Source organism: Pan troglodytes, chromosome 10, assembly GCF_028858775.2.
Source record: "Pan troglodytes isolate AG18354 chromosome 10, NHGRI_mPanTro3-v2.0_pri, whole genome shotgun sequence".
Taxonomy (NCBI): domain Eukaryota; kingdom Metazoa; phylum Chordata; class Mammalia; order Primates; family Hominidae; genus Pan; species Pan troglodytes.
Genome location: NC_072408.2, coordinates 91,243,896 through 91,263,508, shown reverse-complemented (window position 1 = coordinate 91,263,508; position 19,613 = coordinate 91,243,896). Strand labels below are relative to the sequence as shown.

Sequence of the window (19,613 nt, the reverse complement as noted above, 5' to 3'; positions counted from 1 at the left end):
AAAGGGTGTTGCATATGAGGGTGTTGACTTTGTATCAAACCGGACAATAGTTGTCTTTTAATTGGTGTGTTCAGCCTATTTACATTTAATGTAATTATTCACATTGCTGGGTTGAAATCTGCAATCCTTTGGTAGTTTTGTTCTATATTGTCGATCTTTTTTGTGTCTTTGTTCCTCTTTATTTTTTTTTCTATCAGCTTTTTGTTGTGTTTTTATAAAACCCTTTTAGCTTCACTATTGGCTAATTAGTTATTAATTATGTCTATTTTCCTACTTTTATTTAGTTACCTTAGAGTTTACAATAAACATTGTTATCATTAATCTTCAAATAATATTATACCACTTCATATATTGCTTCATAATTTTGTAAAGGGATACTTTCAATTCCCTCCTTCTGTCATTTGTGTTACTACTGTAAATCAAAGGTTCCAAACAAGTGTCCTTATACAAGGGAATTGAAAGAGCTACTCTTGTGATACCAACAAACATTTGGGGAGTAGGAACATTATTGGATCAAAAGATTAAAAGGGGCTATGGAAATTCCAGAGAATATAAGCAAAATTCAGCCAGGAAAAAAAAATTGGGCAATTATACAATTACAACACAAAAATAAAGATTTAAAAAATCAGCTTGAAAACTTAATACAGATATTACATATGTATACTAGAATGTAAAATAAGCACAAAATTAATTTCTATAATTCAACATTAGTTTAGGAAGCAAGAGGATTAACCTGTATAAATATTTGAAAGAATATTTTCAAAAACTTTAAAATTTCCATCGAAAAGGTTTTATTAGGGAATGGTTTAGATTTCTTTTCTCACTTCAGACTAAGAAATGCCTGGTTTCCCTGAATAGCCTTTGAATTTTATTTTTTGCTGAGTATACTTTTTAACAATATAGACATTCTAGAATTTATTTTACCTTTGAATTAGATTGGTAATTGTTTTATTCATTTGATCCATAAAACACCACACTAGGCACTATAAATGATAAAATCCAATAACTTTACTTTGAATTAGAACACTTTACTTTCAATTAGAATGTAGTGAGGTGAGTGCTATTGTAGAGAGAAACACATTTTATAGAAATAATGCTGATATAGCACCTAATATTTCCTACTAAGGTGATATGTTACTATAATCTCATCATCAAACAGATTTAAATCACATCAATTGCTCCAAATATACCATTATAGCAAAGTGATCCAGTTGAAGGATTCCAATTGCACATAGGCTTTATGTCCCTTTTGTCTCTTTCAGTCAAGAACATTTACTTACTCTTTTCTTAATTTGCATGATGTTGAAGTTTTTGAAGATTATAAGGCCAGTTATTTCACAAAATTTTCCTCTATTTGAGTTTGTCTGCTATTTCTTCAGGATGAGATCCATGTTATGCATTTTTGACAAGAGTAGGGATGTTATGCCTTCTTACTGCATTCTATGAATGGACACACAATGCCAATTTGTCCCATTTCAGGTGAAACTAACAGTAATCATCTAATGAAGATGGGGTCTCCAGGCTTCTGCACTACAAAGACACTCAGTTTTTTCTCTATGTAAATAAGCATTTCATGGAGGGGTACTTTGAAGCTACATAATTATCACATTCCTCATCATATGATGAATTTAATTATTTATTTATGTCAGTGTAGATTCATTGGTCTTTATTTTAATCAATGGCTTATAAGCCACTAATATAATGATTCCTTTTGATGCTCAGGGTATTCCTGTTTTGATCAGTGGGAGATTCTTTGAACTAATTTTTGGGTTCTTTTGATGTGGCTGTATCTTTCTTTAGTCACTTTCTTATATTCTGGAATAACAAGATGTTCAATACTCATTTGTTTTTTTTCTTTTCCCCTAGCCTTGGCATCAACCATTTCTCCAAAGGAGCTCCAATTTCATTTTCAGTAAAAATTGGTATATAAGGCCAAGTTCTGAGGTGTGCTTACTAACTTTCAGCCCTTTCAGTGGACAAAGCTGGTAAGTAAATACATCCTTTTACATTTATTTCTCTACTTATTTACATTCATTATGTTTTAGGGGTCATACCCAAGAACCCAAAAGCAAATGAAATAAAAACAAAGATAAATAGCTGGAACCTAATTAAACTAAACAGTTTTTGCACAGCAAAAGGAAGAGTCAGCAGAGTAAACAGACAACCCACAGAGTGGGAGAAAATCTTCACAATCTGTAAATCTGACAAAGGACTAATATCCAGAATCTACAACAAACTCAAACAAATCAGTAAGTAAAAAACAAAAAAAAAAACAAAAAAAACAAAACCCATCAAAAAGTGGGCTAAAGACATGAATAGACAATTCTCAAAAGAAGATATACAAATGGCCAACAAGCATATGAAAAATGCTCAACATCACTAATGATCAGGGAGATGCAAATCAAAACCAGAATGCAATACCGCCTTACTCCTGCAAGAATGGATATAATCAAAAAATCAAAAAACAGCAGATGTTGCTTTGGATATGGTGATCAGGGATTAGTAAAGAAGAAGTCAAACTGTCCCTATTTGCCGATGATATGATCATTTACTTGAAAACCCTAAAGACTCCTCCAGAAAGATATGTATATATATCTTGGGGGAAGAGTGGGAAGGGGACGAGGGATAAAAGACTACAAAAATGGTGCAGGGTATACTGCATGGTTGATGGGCGCACGAAATCTCACAAGTCACCACTAAATAACTTACTTATGTTACCAAATACCACATGTACCCCAATAACTTGTGGAAAAAAATGTTAGTTAGTTACTTCCAAGGTACAATGGGAGTATGAGTATTGGGTAAATGCTCCTGTTGCAAAAGGAAGACATTGGCCATAATGAAGGGGCTACAGGTCCCATGCAAGTTCAAAACCTATCAGGAGAGTCATGAAATCTTAAAGTTCTAAAATAATTTCCTTTGACTTAGTGTCTCATGTCCAGGGCATGCTGATGCAAGGGGTGGGCACCATCCAATCAGCTGCCAGCACCACTAGGACAAACCAGGTGGAAGAAGATGGGATAACCATTCTTGCTGAGTCTTCTGGTTTTCATATTTTTCCTGTGCTGGATGTTTCCTTCCATTCCATCAGACTCCAGATTCTTCAGCCTTTGGATTGTTGAACTTATACCAGTGGTTTGCCAGGGGCTCTCAGGCCTTCAGTCACAGACTGAAGGCTGCACTGTTAGCTCCCCTACTTTTGAGGCTTTTTGGACTTAGATGAGCCACTACTGGCTTCTTTCTTCCCCAGCTTGCAGACGATCTGTCATGGGACTTGGTCTTGTGAACCTGTGAGCCATTTCTCCCTAACAAACTATCTGTCATATATACATACATCCTATGAGTTCTGTCCCTCTGGAGAACCTGGACTAATACAGGAGAAGAAATAAGAAGAAACAAACACATGAAAAGTTGTTCACCCTTATTAGCCATTAGTTAAATACAAATTAAATCCACAACGATATGTCAGTACACACCTGTGAGAATGGAATAAAGAAAATAGTGATGACACCGAATGTTGGCAAGAATGTGGAAAAACTGGATCACTTATGCATTACCAGTGGGAATGTAAAATAGTACAGTCACTCAGGAAACCAAAATGGCAGTTTCTTAAAAAAACTACACATATTAACTATCATACAACCCAGAAGTTTTCTGGGAATTTTCCCCAGAAAAATTAAAATTTATATTCACACAAAAATCTGTAACAAATGTTTACAGCAGCTTTATTCACAATAATCAAAAACTGGAAATAATTGGAGTGACCTCCAATGAGTGACTGACTAAATGAACTAGTGCACCCATACATGGAATACTACTCAGCAATAGTAAGAAAAAAACCTCTAATAATACACATAGTATACTGGAGGAATCTTTGGATAATTTTGCAGAGTAAGGAAAGCCAATTCCAAAAGGAGCAGACTGTATAATTTCATTTATATAACAATCTTGAAATGACAAAACTATAGAGATGGAAAACAGATTCGTAGTTGTCAGGTATTAGGAATAGTGAGAGTAGAGTTGGGAGTGTGAGAGGAAAGTGAATGTGGGGAAAACTAAAGTACATTAAATCTATCTATATAACTTCTGTAAAATCAAATATATAGGATTCTACAATTAATTGAAAATATAGGAAGAGATCCAAGGACACAAAGTGGAAGCCAGCCTTCAAATGCAGCTTCTCACTTACATATTCAGTCTAATTTTGAGCTGCGATTTTTTAATCCTAAGAGACCAGAGCTCTTGTTCTCTGAATACCAACCCATATGTTTCTGTGGGCAAGTCTTGTGTGTACTCCCTGCCATGTTTCCGTTCCAAACACACTTCTACAGTGATAACATGAAATATATCATAGATGATGTTCTCTTCTCAGTCTCTGCTGCCTCTGAAATAGCTGACCTTAGAAACATCATGAATAAATTGCTGAAGGACAAAAATGAGTTCCACAAACATGTGGAGTTTGATTTCAAACTGGAGGGCCAGTTTCTGCTAATTTCCTTGGTCAAACACATGGACCTTGAGATCATCTCATCATAAGAGGTTGTGGAACTAGAATGTGGAGAAGTACACTGCCCACCAGCCAGAGCAATGCATATTCTATGATGACTGCATCAGTTCAATTAAAGGGGCAGAGGAATGTACCTTGACTGGTTCTTATGATGAGACTTCTGGGTTCTGATCCTTGGAAGAAAAGTTCATAATGATGATTGTGAAACATACAGATGCTGTGAAAAATGTGGCCTGGGTGAAAAAAGACAGTTTGTCTTGTTTTTACTGAATTCTTCCATTGATCAGAGTACTTTCTTACCGGAGTAGAATTTAATGAGAAACAGGGAAAGCCCTACACTGCTGCAGAGATCATACCGGAAGTGTAGATTATATAGCTGTTGATAGCTCAGAAACTATATTTTGCAGTGGCTGATGAGATAAAATGTTAAATATCTACTCTACAGTCTCTATAGATAAAGAAGATGAAATGGGGGATCCACAAATTGAGAAAGAAACAGAAAACAGAGCAATTGGAACTAACAAGGACTCCCATGCTGACCCTCTCTGACCACAAGGAAGCAATTTCCTTGGTTCTATGGTCAAATGTTGAAGGAATCTGCAGTGCATCTTGGGACCACACAATTAGAGTGTGGCATGTTGAGTTCAGCGGTCTTAACTCAGCTTTGTCAGGAAATAAAGTATTGTATTTTCTATTTTCTACTCTGTAAATGTTTAGCATCTGGAAGCACAGACATGCATATAAGACTGGGATCCCCAAACTAAAGATAGTTTTTTGCTGTCTTTTTCCCAACTTCACATACAGGCTGGTTGACATCAGTAAAATGGTCTTCTATTCATGAACAGCAGCTGATTTCAGTATATTTAGGTGACACTGTCAAGCTGCAGAATACAAGAAGTTTTAAGGCTCCATTCTGTGTGTGATCTAGCTGCTCATGAAGACAAAATTCTGAGTGTAGACTGGACAAACACAGGGATACTTCTCAGTGGAAGATCAGACAATGAATTATATTCCTACATATATTCACCTACCACTTCCCATGTGGGGCATGAAAGTGAATCATAATTTCATTATAGAGATTCTTTCTATAAATATTGGTAAAGAATCATGAAATTACATTGATGCAGATGCAGAAAGCAGCCTTTTAGATTAAAGTTTATATAATAGTTTCATCCTTTATAATAGTTAACATACCACTTTTTTATTTTATAATAGAATAGTTGGTGTTTAGAAAATATAAAATGTGGCCTGCATTTACTACCCTATATAAATTCTTGAAGATAAACTTTGAGTTTTTAATTTCTTTTTAAAAGTGTTAATTTGTATTAAGATTTTCTTTTGAAGTTCTATAAAAGAGTACGTTACAAATACAAAAATAAAAAACATAAACCTTAATTTTTAAAGAAAGTGTAGTGGTAAAGTTGTAGCACCTGTCTCCAGGTCCCACATTCTTAACATTGCACTACATAGCTGTCTGCAATGTTTTGTCCTGGCTGTTTTCAACAGTTTTTTTTTTTTAAACATAGTATTTTGTTTTGCTTTGTTTTTTATTATCTGATACTATGCTGATATTGCCTAGCATTTGTTTTTCTCTAGACAGCACTATAGCTGTCTGCGATGTTTTGTCCTGGCTGTTTCCAACAGTTTTTTTTTTTTTAACATAGTATTTTGTTTTGCTTTGTTTTTTTATTATCTGATACTATGCTGATATTATCTAGCATTTGTTTTTTTCTAGATGTCCCTTGAAGTTAATTCCAGTACCAGACAACTACATAAAACTTCATGATTTAATGTCTATGTGCTCTGGGAATGTTGTGGACAAAAGGGTTTCGTTCCAAAGAGTTTATGGATTTTAAATGGGGAAAAGATAAGGAAGTAGCTCCTGTGTGAGCCCATGTGAGACTGTTTATGATGGCCCTCTTTCTTCAGACTCATTCATGCGAATGCTACTTCCAAAAGGGAAAGTACTCTGGAAGATTGCTTGGCCTTCTAACTCAATTTATCAAAAATATTCTCAGCATTAAAAAAATAAATCCATGATAAATTTTACTAGTTTCATTTGAAAAGAATGGGAAGTTAGAAAGAAACATATGGATTCTTTCCTTTCCCAAATCAAGAGAATTGGTTGGGTAATATGTCCTTTATTTTGTTAATTTTGTAATGTGCCCATCCAAGTTGGCAAGAAGGAGCAGATGGCCTTTTTCACCTTCGCTGATTTTACTGGGCAGGGGAAACTCTCAAATTACCAAAGAGATGAGGGGAAAGTTTGAGAAAAATTAGAGTCAGAAAATGCAAAACCAGGATGTATTAGGATTATGCAGAGAAACAGAACCAATAAAATGTATGTTCATATAGAAATATATTTATTCATTCTAAATAATTGGCTTACCCAATTCTAGAGGCAGGCAAGTCCAAAATCTACAAGGTGTGTTGCGGGAAGTCAGGGACCCCAAAGAGAGGGACTGGCTGGAGCCAAGGCAGAAGAACATAAACTGGAAGATGTCGTGGATATTTATCAGTTCCCCAAGTTAATACTTTTATAATTTCTGATGCCTGTCTTTACTGCAATCTCTGAACATAAATTGTGAAGATTTCATGGACATTTATCACTTCCCCATCAATACTCTTATAATTTCTTATGCCTGTCTTTACTTTAATCTCTTAATCCTGTTATCTTCATAAGCTGAGACTATATGTCACCTCAGGACCACTATTGTACAAATGGATTGTAAAACATATGTGTTTGACCAGTATGAAATCAGTGCACCCTGAAAAAGAACAGAATAACAGCGATTTTCAGGGGAGAAGGGAAGATAACCATGAGGTCTGACTGCCTGCGGGGTTGGGCAGAGTAGAGTCATATTTTTCTTCTCATAGAAAGCCTATAGACGTATGTGTGAGTAGAAAAAATATCACTGAATTCTTTTCCCAGCAAGGAATAACCCTGGGGAAGGAATGCATTCCTGGAGGTAGGTCTACTGACGGCCGCTCTGGAGTGTCTGTCTTATGTGGTTGAGATAAGGACTGAAATACACCCTGGTCTCCTGCAGTACCCTCAGGCTTATCAGGATTGGGAAATTCCAGCCTGGTAAATTTTAATCAGACTGATTCTCTGCTCTCGAACCCTGTTTGCTGTTACAAAGTTTATCAAGACAATGCATGCACAGCGGGACATAGACCCTCATCAGTAATTCTAATTTTGCCTTGCCTTTTGATCTTTATTGCCCTTTGAAGCATGTGATCCTTGAGACCTACTCCCTGTTTGTACACCCCCTCCCCTTTTAAAATCCCTAATAAAAACTTGCTGGTTTTGTGGCTCGGGATTGCCATCACAGTCCAACCAATATGTGATGACACCCCCAGAGGCCCAGCTGTAAAATTTCTCTCTTTGTACTCTTTCTCTTTATTTCTCAGACCGGCCGGCACTTAGGGAAAATAGAAAGAACCTACGTTGAGATATTGGGGGCTGGTTTCCCCGATAAAGGTGGCCAGCAGGCAAAGACACAGGAAAGAGCTGAGGTTGCAGTTCAAGTCTGAAGACAGTTTATTGCAGAAATCAGGAAGAGCAGATGAAGTCTGATGACAGTCTGCTGAAAAATTTCCTCCTGCTGGGGTTTGGGGTGGTGATGGAATAGGATTTATCAAGCCTTTTTTTCTATTAAGCTTTCAACTAATTAGATGAAACTAACTCACATTATGTAAGGCAATCTGGTTTACTCAAAGTCCAATAATTTAAATGTAAATCCCATCCAAAAGTACCCTCACATAAATATCGAGAATAAAGTTGGACCAAATATCTGTAATGTGGCCCAGCCAAGTTGACACATAAAATTAAGCATCACACAGAGAAATTACTTTAGGTTAGAGAAAAGAGCTAAATAATGAGAACACATGGGCACATAGAGGGAAAAACACACTGGAGTCTATCAGAGGGTGGAAGGTGGGAGAAGGGAGAGGATCAGAAAAAATAACTAATGGATACTAGGCTTAATACCTGGTAATGAAATAATCTGTATAACAAACCCCCACATTTACCTATGTAACAAACCTGCACATCCTGCTTATGAACTTAAAATAAAAGCTAAAAAAGAGAAAAGACATAAATACTGAAAAGGAAAACTGCAGAAAATTCTACTTTACTTAGAATAGTAAATCCTTAGACTGAAGGATTAAGATGAAAAGGGATTGCTAGGAATGCACAATGTCTTGTTTGTAGAAGATGCACAGCAGTGAACAAGAAAGATGCTTTAGATTCTAGGACAGAAAATTATCCTCATTTTATCCACCAGGTTTAATTTTAAGCAGCAACATTATTAGCAAACCTATAAAGCTCTTACTGTGAACCAAACACTCACCTAGATATTTTACACATATTAACTGATTGAATAATTACAATAACTTGAGAAGCAGAATGTATTTTCCCGTTGTTACAGATGAACGATCTGTAGCATGCAGAAGTTACATAAATTGCCCAAGGTCATAAACTTAATATATCTCAGACCTGGATTTGAACCTAGGACACCTAATGTTGGACCTTGTGTTCTTAACCACGATCTTCTAACACCCTTTATTATTGTAGCTGAGATTTTTCACTTGGTTTTTAATTCACTGCTGTAATATTGACAGTGCTAGCACAGCATGCCCTAGTTTGCTGGAGGAGAACTTGTGGGGTAAAGTCAGAACCACCATGCCTGATCCTGTTTTCCAATTTGCCAGATCAGGACAATTACTGCTTGGTGTTGTTAGGAATTAAAGATAAAGTAACCATCACAGTGCTTTGTTCGCAATAGAACACAACACTTTATTTCTTGTCTCTTCTTCCTGCCTTCCTTCCTGGTAACAATTTATTCCTCCTGCCTAATGTCTCTATAGATGTTAAGTGTTCTGAGAAAGGTGTGTATGCTATATAAGTCCGAATTTCAAATCAAAGAGCTAGAGAACATTATGACCAGGGAATACCTAACATAGGAGTCATACATTGTTGAATGAATATGACTCACGTTAAGAGAGAATTAAAAACATGAATGGTATAAGTAGAAAAAACTAACTCAGCTTCTCCCATTATACTCTCACAACACGCTTCTGACACCATATGTGTGGGGATTTTTTCCACCAGCAAGCGAGCAATCAATTTTGTAGCGGAGACCAACCAGGTGTCTTCTACTCCAGTGCAATTCTGAGACTCTCTAACCTGAGATAGCATCACATCGCACAGGTTGAGGACTCAAAACCACAAGACAGCCCACGTGTCAGACACCAGTCACAAATCCAGGCCTCCAGAACTTCAGACCAACTGGCTCAGCTTCAAGTTTGGTTTCCACAACCTCTCATCAGGTTCCATTAATTTGCTATAGTAGCTCACAAAAAGGGAAGCAAAGAAATAACGTAGGGTGAGATCTGGAAGGATCCTGAGTGCAGGAGCTTCAGCTCCCATGGAGTTGGGGTGCGCCCTCCCAACAAGTACATGAATTCCTCTTCACCTTCCTGTAAGCCTCCATCAGTTCAGCTGTCCAGAAGCTCACTGTAACCTCTCCTCTTGGGCCTTTTTTTGAGACTTCATTGTATAGGCATGATTGAAGCATGGATAATGATGTAGAAATGTGATTGGTCAAAAAGGGTGTGATCTAATACTAGTAGACTGAGTGGGAAAACCCAGCGAGGTCTGCCTGTTCAGATTCTTCTTGGCATCTCTGTACAACATTCTTTCCTCCTGAGTATGGGGCAGAACCTCTTCTGAAATCAGTCTGACTTACAATCAGGCAAGGTGGGTCAGAGAATATCTTGATGGCCAGCTCCAAGACATAAAGGCAAGGGAAGAATATATTTTAAGTTTCTATGGAAGGCCTTGGGTAGAAAAAGGAGCAGGTGAAAGGACGGCAGGAGAAGGTCAGAGAGATTCTATTTTCTGAGTCTTGCTTCTAAGGCCTAAAGTACCCCAACATTATAACCAGAGACTTCCACCTTTATCACTAAGAATCTGTTTCAAAGTTGTTTCAGGAATCAAAGACAAAAGATGCTTTAACAAAAGATATCACTTTAGTCACTTAGTAAATATTAAGGGCTATGGGAGTTATGAGACTGAAACCATGGAAGAAAACCAATACACACAAATAATATCACATGGTATAAAATGAAGAAAAACATTATTTTTTTTAACCTGCAGAATCCTTAGCTCTTCCTTAAACTAAGGAATAATGTGATACTACAGGCTTTTGCTTATGGTTAAGTTAACATAAAATTTGCTTTGTAAACACAACAAAGGATTAACCCAAAAGGTTAAACGTGATTATGTCAATATATTTATTTTACATTTTAGAGATTGACCCTAATTATGTCATATTTATTTTACATTTCAAATTTTTTTTAAATTTTATTACAGTTAAGCAGATATATAGGCTTACATATACATGCACTATGTTTTGATAGATATGTAGGAAGGTACATAGATAGACAATTATCTCTAGATTAGTACCAAACAGCGGAATTTTTAATCCTTATCTGTTTGAAAGCAGCTTCTAAAAAAAAAATTAGGCAAGACTGGAGTCATTTTCACCTAAAAATGCTTCTCAATTTTTTTCCTGACTGTGATTTTTTTCTTCTGAATCTAAAGCCAAGAAGATAATTTATTTTTAATAAGAATGCTGCTTATTTCAACTAGATTTTTCGTAGTACTTAGCATAACTGTATATAATCAATGATTTATAAAATTTTCATTTCTTTTTCGTAGATGGATTTTTACCTTTGATTATATTAATAAGATAAAAACTGAAATCTAAGATAACATCAGTGAAATTATCCTATTTAAAACAAATTACTTTTCTTTACTCTGTTATTTGGAACCAGCCTTTCCTTCTGTTTGGTTTAATTTGAAGTTGATTTATAGATAAATTTCCTTAAAATTTCTGACATATGGATACAAAATCTCTTATTTCATCAATGAGTTAGGATCATCACAGTAGATTTCTGGAAAATAGTTATGCATATATGCCTAAATTACCCTACTGTCTACAGTTTCTCTTACTGGCTTTTAATTCTTTATGCCTTTAACCCCTGTATATGTCTATCACAGTTAAGGCAGACATTCCACAACAATTTATGTTTCTTCTCAGTTAAAGGGAGATATTTGTTTGGTTTGGATTTTTGTTGTTGTTACAAGGAACAAAAACTTACTCAAATAAGCTCAAGCTAGTGTTTTTGTAATATGTCACTCTGGTCCCCACCCATAGACGGATCAAGATATATCCAGGCCTCCCATAGAGTGCAAGTGGGAATTTGAAAGCCATTAGGAATGGATATTTCTATTTATCATGGGCCAGAAGTTCTTTCAGTCATTAGATCTCTGTTCCTTTCTGTGTGCCTAAATTATTTTGTTTTTTTAATTTACAGCCGAATCTGAGAATTTTATGTTTTTTACCTCAAGTGTCAGTGGAAACAGACTTAGTCTCATGGCTTCCAAATTCTAAATTTCTAAAAGGTAAATCTAATTGCCCTAACTCATATTTTGATTAGAGCTTCAAAAGTCATAGGAAATGATGCAGCCTACATCTTCTTCATACTTAACATCAAAAGAGTTATGTTCTATATATTTTAAATATACATCAATTATATCCGTTCCTCTCTTGTCATGATTATGGGTGTTTCCCTATTTTAGAACCCCATTGCCTCTAGCTCAACTATTACAGTGTCTTCTACCTGATGCCATTGCCACAACTTTTAACTGATTTCATTGCATTTTCCAGGACACCATGAGTGTGATTTTTGTAACTTTTAGGATTAAGGACTATCTGCCTGTGTAGGATATTGATGAGAATAATGGAGAATAGTAAGGAAGAATGAAAAATCATGGACTTTGGAATCAGGTAGACCAGATTTGCAATCATGGCTCTTTCATGAATTATTTGTCACTATGAAATTTCCTTAACTTCTAAGAAGTTTAGATTCTTTATCTGAAAAATTTGTGGATTTTTGCAGTTAAAATAGAACGTAAAATAGAATCATTCAAGAATAGGACAAGAAACCTGACAAGATGGAATGTTTTTTCATGACTACCTGAGAACCCAGAAACTAGTCTGATTCTTGGTGTAATAACTAAGAACTATCCTATGTCAGCACACTCTGAATGATTTCAAAATGTGTCCTTCAGTAATTTTAGAGCTGATATTTCACATAATTATTATTTTACAATATATTCTTCTCACAGTATTATTTGGACATGCAAATGAGACCTAATTACTAAATAGGACAAAAATATCATAGATATTTATACTAAAACACTATATTTATGGGTGCTGGAATGCTACTGGGGCTAACTTCCATATCTGCTTATCATTTTCCAAAAAAAATACTTTGAACCTAGAATGAAAATAGAGCTACATTCCGGGTTTCTCCAGTACGGATATGCTTTGTGCTATTTGTAGCATCTGAACAGTAATATGCTTGTGGTTAGAGAAAATTCTAGTGGCTGTCACCAGTGGGAAAGGTGGTATAGAGGAAATTAACTTGAGGCAAGGAAATAATAACAGCCTGAAACATAGATTTTCATTTTTATTCAGACAGTAATTTTCCCAGTCAATAATAGCATTCATGGTGCCATTTATTTGAGATTTGGTTTCAACAAAGTTCCCAATTACAGATGTTATTAATTTCCCTCAGAAGCCACAGACTACCACATATTGCATAATGTTTGATTTATCACTTTCAGAATATCACACAAAATTTTATTTTCAGTGTGGAAGAAGCAAAATAGAAAATCTTAAAAAATGATTGCTGTGAAAACTGGGTACTCTTTAATGCAAAACTTTGGTTTTAAGATCAAAATTAAATTTTATAGGAACCCAAACCTAAAAACACAAAGCTGAAAAACAAATTATATTTAGCCATTTAAGCTCCCATGTCTTGTGCCCTACATATTACTTGCCCAATTTATATTATCAATTTCAAGATATAACATTTAGCAATTAATAGCTGAGAAAGAGTAAGGGTACTCAAAGTTTGAAATAAGGAAACTAAAAATGTATACAGTAGAAATGTTTAGAATGATTTCTTAAAACTTCATTTTTTTAATAGCAAATGTTTACTTATATGTCCATAAGAACCCTATCCCCATGTTTTTCAGAAAAGCCAGGGTCTCTGTCATTCCTCAATACCAAAGTCACATGTCTGTGTGCTACCATCTCCATTCAACTGTGTCTAGCTGTCCCTGGACAAGGTTTATGTCTAGACTAGACAATTAAGCAGCTAGCACATTCACATAATGCAAATTGGCCTTCTAGCCCTTGGGTGAAATCAAACCAATATGACCCAAACTGATATGACTGCTATCACCCAAGGAATGGAAAGATAGTGAAAAAATAGCCTCAGGTAATCTGCATTACACAATTGGAATTCCGGAACGATGGACTGAATCTATGAAAAGAGAAATTCCTCCTGTCCTTGAAGTTCGTTCTGTATAATACAGTGGAAATATATAATGTCCTCATATTAAAAGGGAGATATCACTTAAGAGTTTTTCTACGTAAAGTTGGAGTGACTATATATCCCCCTAAATCAGGCTTCAAATGAAAGAAAATGTCCAGTGGAAAGAGAAGTTGCGTAGCACAAATCCATCAAAGTGAGCTCAAAATCCGGAAGGGAAAGGGATTTTTAAATACTATAAATGGTGTAGAAAGAGTTGTCAGACAACTCTTGGGAAATATTAGGAAGTCTTTTTTGTCTTGGGACTCTTGGGAAGTCTTGGGAAGTATTGGGATACCTTTTTGCCATAATTGGAAATGTATAAACTGTGAAAAAGGATTGGTTGTGACAGAAGAGTTCAGCGAGAAAAAAATATATATAAAATGGAAATTATAGCAGCAAAAAAGACTGTGAGAAAATCTTACAACACCACCAAAAGAAGGATTCAGGATAATTTCTCCTGGTCTGGGTTTACTTAAACTCTATAGTGAGTGAGCAATTGAGCAAGCAAGAATGGCAGCAGATATACAAAAGAAAATTTAAATTTTAAAAGTTCCATAATAGGTAAGTGAAAGAGTTAAGAACGCCTAGGGAATTAGAGAGATCTAGTTAGTGACTAGCATCTTTTGAGCTGTATAACTTAGTCTATGAAGAACTAAAATATTTCACTTGCACTGTTGAAGTTAACCACCCAGAGAGTATAATCTTTCTTGGATTATGATTTGTCTGAATAATAAACTATTGAAAGAGGTGCAAAAGTAAAATATATAATATTGTGTTACTTCCTCTTCTACTTCTCCTATGATTTTACTGGGTCCTTATAATTGGTTATAATTCACGTTTTTAGTGTATCAACTTGGTCTGAATATATTTATTATATAAAGCTTCTCAGGTTGGCAGTAATGTTGAGTATTTAGACTGGATGGTAAGCCATGCGACTATTCCCTGTTTCACATAAATTTTAGATGCTACATACATAAGGGAAAATGTGATTCACATTAATATAGACTATTCCATGCCTAATTTTCAAGTTCATAGCCAAATGACACTGTTAGTAAACACTTTGTTTTCTTCTGTTTAACCAAGTTGTCTTCCATTTATTAATTATACAAATGTTACTTTTGAAGTATTATAGATTTTCAAGTCTGCTTTTTGAACTCTGGGTTTCTTAAAGAAAATAAATATGTCTGCCTATTTTCCTTTTTAAGAGTGTGAAAAATAATATATATATACACACAACAGTGCATAAAATTGTATAATGCAGCATATCATATAACTGAAATCAATGCCATGTAATCACCGTCTAGGTTGGAAAGAAAATTGTCACCTCTCCAGAAGTCCCTCATAATTTCTTGTCTAAACACATATCCTCTCTCAGGAATAACCACCCTTCTAAGTTTAATGGCAATTGGCTTTTACTTTTCTTTGTATTTTTACCACCAATATGTATGTCTGAAAGATGTGCAAATAACACATATGATGGCTTTGATGGTAATTACTTTTTTGTTTTTATTCTAGTTTTCCTGCTTATTTGTATGTTTCTGTAACAGTGTTGTTTATTTCTTTAATCAGAGACACGGTCTCACTCTATCACTCAGGCTGGAGTGCAGTGGTGCTATCATAGTTCTCTGCAGCCTCAAAATCCTGTGCTCAAGGCATATTCCCACCTCAGCCCCCTGAGTAGCTGGGATTACAAGTATGAGCCAGTGCTCCCAGCTATTAATGTATCTTTGACCTTTTTATAAATGTACTCGCATTGCATATTTTATTTTGTGTTAGCATCACATGCAATGGTACAAGTTTCTAGGCAATTTCATTCAATAAAAAGAAAATGTTGCAGAAAAGAACACATATCTAGAGTAGCTAGTGCCTCTAGGATTTAAGGAGAAGATAGAAAAATGAAAGAAGATCAGCACTTAAAAATAATTGAGTAAAGTTTCTCTGAGTTCAAGAGACTAAATCTAAGACCAAAAGAGCTTGGAAAATTCAGCATGAATAAATAATAAAGAAACAAAACAAATAAACTCCCCCCAAACAAAACAAAACAAAACAAAACAAGAACTCTAGCATATCCTGGTCAAATCAGTGAAGCATAACCATAAAGAGAAAAAAAAATATCTTATGTGTTTTCAGGCACAACAAATAACTATTAGTACTTATAAAGTATAAAATACTAGTCTGGCATTACAAACTTGATGATTATTAACTAATATTCACAGATGATGGAGAGGATATGGCCATAACCAAATTATGCAATATCCTTCCAAGGTATCTATACTGAAGGGGAAAGAAAAATCTATGCAAATAAACAAAATTTTAGAGACATCAAGCAGGCACTACACTTGAGGAAAACACTTGAAAAATAATTTCAAGAAAAGTCAGTCTTCAGTGGAATAAAAAAGTAGCAATAAAGACTGTAACAGATCTCCTGCAACAAAGCTTAAACACAAGCCTCAAAGAAGTCAAGCTTATTCACAGATAACTTATGTCTCAGTCATAAGAAAAATCATACAAGATCCAATATAAACAAAAATTTACTAAAATTGAACAAAATAGAAAATGTAATCTATGACTTAGGACGAAGTTAACAGCAATTTAGAAATGGTACAGGAATGACCAGTGACTTTGATGATATGGCAATATAAACTACCAAAACTGAAGCACAGAGAAAGAAAATGCTGAAAAATATTATATGGGAGATTCAATGAGCTGTGGAACAATATCAAGTACTCTAAGAAATGTATTTGGAGACCCAGAAGGAGGGTTACAAATAAATATTTGAAAAAATAGTTTCTGAAGGGACTTCTGTCTGTTGTCCTTTAAAACTTCACGTTCTACCTTCTGAATGATGTCTTACTTTTTACTTTTATGTATACTAACTTTAGGGTGGGGCTTCAGCTTTACTAACTTGGACAAGGGGAATCTTGTCATGTTTTCACAGTCAACTTGGACTGCTGGCCACAGGCTGAGAGCCTTTTTTAGCAAAGTTATTACCTTATCTTTATGCTTTTGGAGAGGTTGCAATTATACCAATTGTATCTCTGTGTTTAGAACATTATTGAACACTTGAAGAAGTAGACTATATGGATATCTGGAATTTTTCTATGTAAATTACATGTTATTCATAATAATGTAGTTTTCATAAGTACATGGTCTATGCCCCAAAGTGCTATGGCCAGTGTTTATCAAAATATTTTGCAAATGTTTATTAAGGTTCATCTATTTCTAGCCTGGAAGATATTCAGTGCCTTCTAGTTTACTTCTTACAATGGATCAGTTACCTTATTAGGACCAGTTACTTTCAATGTCTCTATTTATGGTATCTGAGTTTAGATAGGAATGATGAAAATGTGGCAGGATTAAAACATCTGTGAAAGTTTTTCAAACAGAAGAAGCATAAAGCAAATGCAAATGTCACTATACGTGATTAAATCTGGGGAATGGTCACAGAATTAAAAAAGAAGGCAAGTTGGGTTTGAGCATAGGGCATAGGGAGGACAACAGAAGAAGAAGAAGTTGAGAAGAAAGCAATAGCCAAATCATCTAGTGCTTTGTAGGGTAGTGAAATTGTTAATTTTAGGTGTCAGCTGACTGGATTAAAGAATGACCAGTTTCCTGAGAAAGCATTATTTTTTGGTGTGCCTGGGAGGGTGTTTCTAGAAGAGATTAGCATTTGAAACTGTGGACTGAATAAGGAAGATCTGTCCTCACTCAGTGAGGACTGGCACCATCTGAAGTTGCACATAGAACAAAAAGGCAGAGAAAAGGTGAATTAACTCTCTCTGTTTCCCTCTCTCTTCTGGAGTTGCGACATCCTTCTTCACTTGCTCTTGGACATCAGAAGTAGAGGTTCTCTGGCCTTTGGACTTCAAGACCTGCACCAGCAGCCACCCAATTTCTCAGGCTATCAGACTCAGACTGAGAATAATACCATCAGCTTCTCTGGCTCTGAGGCCTTAGACTTGCACTGGACTATGGCATTGGCTTTCCTGGTTCTCCAGCTTGCAGAAGGCCTAAGACTTATCAGCCTCCACAATTGTGTGAGTCTACTCCTGAGATAAATCTATTCTCATATGTCTATGTCTATGTCCATGTCTATGTCTGTGTCAAAGTCTATGCCTATATCTATATCCTATTGGTTTGTTTATCTGAAGAACCCTGATGAGAGGAGGGATAGCATAAACCTCTTTAATTTATTAAATTTGTTTGGTGTGACTTTTGCCTCTGATTCAGATGGAATAGCTTACTTAGCCAAGGCTCCCACTGAGAGGGGAAAAAGAAGGCCAGATTTAGAAACAAAAAAGACAAAAGAAACCAAATAATCCCCAAACAGATAGACAACTTTAAAGGCAATGGGGAAATAATGAAGTAAACAGGATTAGGGAAAACTGGCTGTCATTTCACAGCTGTGCTGTCACTGAGCATGGATGTGATTAGAAACTGGGCAAAGGGCTGATAATGAGGATTATCACAGGGAGAGGGCCAAGGGCTGCTGCCAGAAAATAAAGAATGCCTAGACATTAACTCTCAATTATAAGATGAAATTCAACAATAAAAAATGGCACAATTTTAAATGGACAATTCACTAGAAATGATCTCTGAATGATAAAGTACGTGAAAAATTTTCACCATCATTATTCACCCAAAAAATACAAATCCACTTTGGGAGGCCGAAGCAGGTGGATCACTTGAGGTCAGAAGTTTGAAACCAGCCTGGCCTATGTGGTGAAACCTCGTGTCTACTAAAAATACAAAAATTAGCCGGGTGTGGTGGCAGGTGCCTGTAATCCCAGCTACTTGGGAGGCTGAGGCAGGAGAATCGCTTGAACCCGTGAGGCAGAGGTTGCAGTGAGCCGAGATCGCACTGTTAAATTTGAGCCTGGGCAACAGGAATGAAACTCCGTCTCAAAATAATAATAATAATAATAATAATAATAATAATAATACAAAACAAATCTATGACAAAGTCAGAAAAGAAAAAATGATGGGGAGATTGTGGAGTAAATGGAACTCATATTATTGGCAGTATAAAATGTTACAACCACTTTAGAAAAATCTCTGTAAGTTTCTTATAAAATTAAAGCAATACTACCCTATGATCCTACCATTTCAATCTTAAGTATTTACCCAAGAAAAATGAAAACATGTGTTCACAAAATAATTGTCAAGAATGTTCATAGCGGCTTTACTCATAATAGCTTCAGATTGGAGACATTTCATGTCTATCAGTAGAAGAATGAATAAATATATGGTGGTATATTATTAAAATGGAACCACCACATAGAAATAACAAACTACTGATACATGCAACACCATGGGTTAATCTCTATAAACTTATGCTGAATGAAAGAATCCTTAATCAAAAGGATAATATTGTTTGATTCAATTTTTGTGACCTTATAAAACAGATAAATCTTATCTTTAGTGGAAAAAATTAAGAATTGCCATTACTTCCATGCATACGGGTCATGGGTTAATTGTAAATGCATTAGGAAATGGTGATGGTTAGTTTTATGTGTCAACTTGACTAGGCTAAAAGATGCCGGGATAGAATAGGGATAGCTGGCAAAACATTGTTTCTGGGTGTGTCTGTGAGGGTATTTCTGGAAGAGATTAGCATTTGAATTGGTACATTGAGTAAAGAAGATTGCCT

General features: G+C 35.4%; 1 long non-coding RNA gene and 1 pseudogene across 1 annotated transcript in view; one reads left to right on the top strand and one right to left on the bottom strand.

Moving 5' to 3' along the window:
• LOC134807437 (uncharacterized) overlaps window positions 1-19,613 on the bottom strand; it is a 63,848-nt gene that overhangs the window by 19,669 nt on the left and 24,566 nt on the right. The gene's annotated exons all lie outside the window — the stretch shown is intronic.
• On the top strand, window positions 4,303-5,572 carry LOC100615422 (ribosome biogenesis protein WDR12-like; annotated as a pseudogene).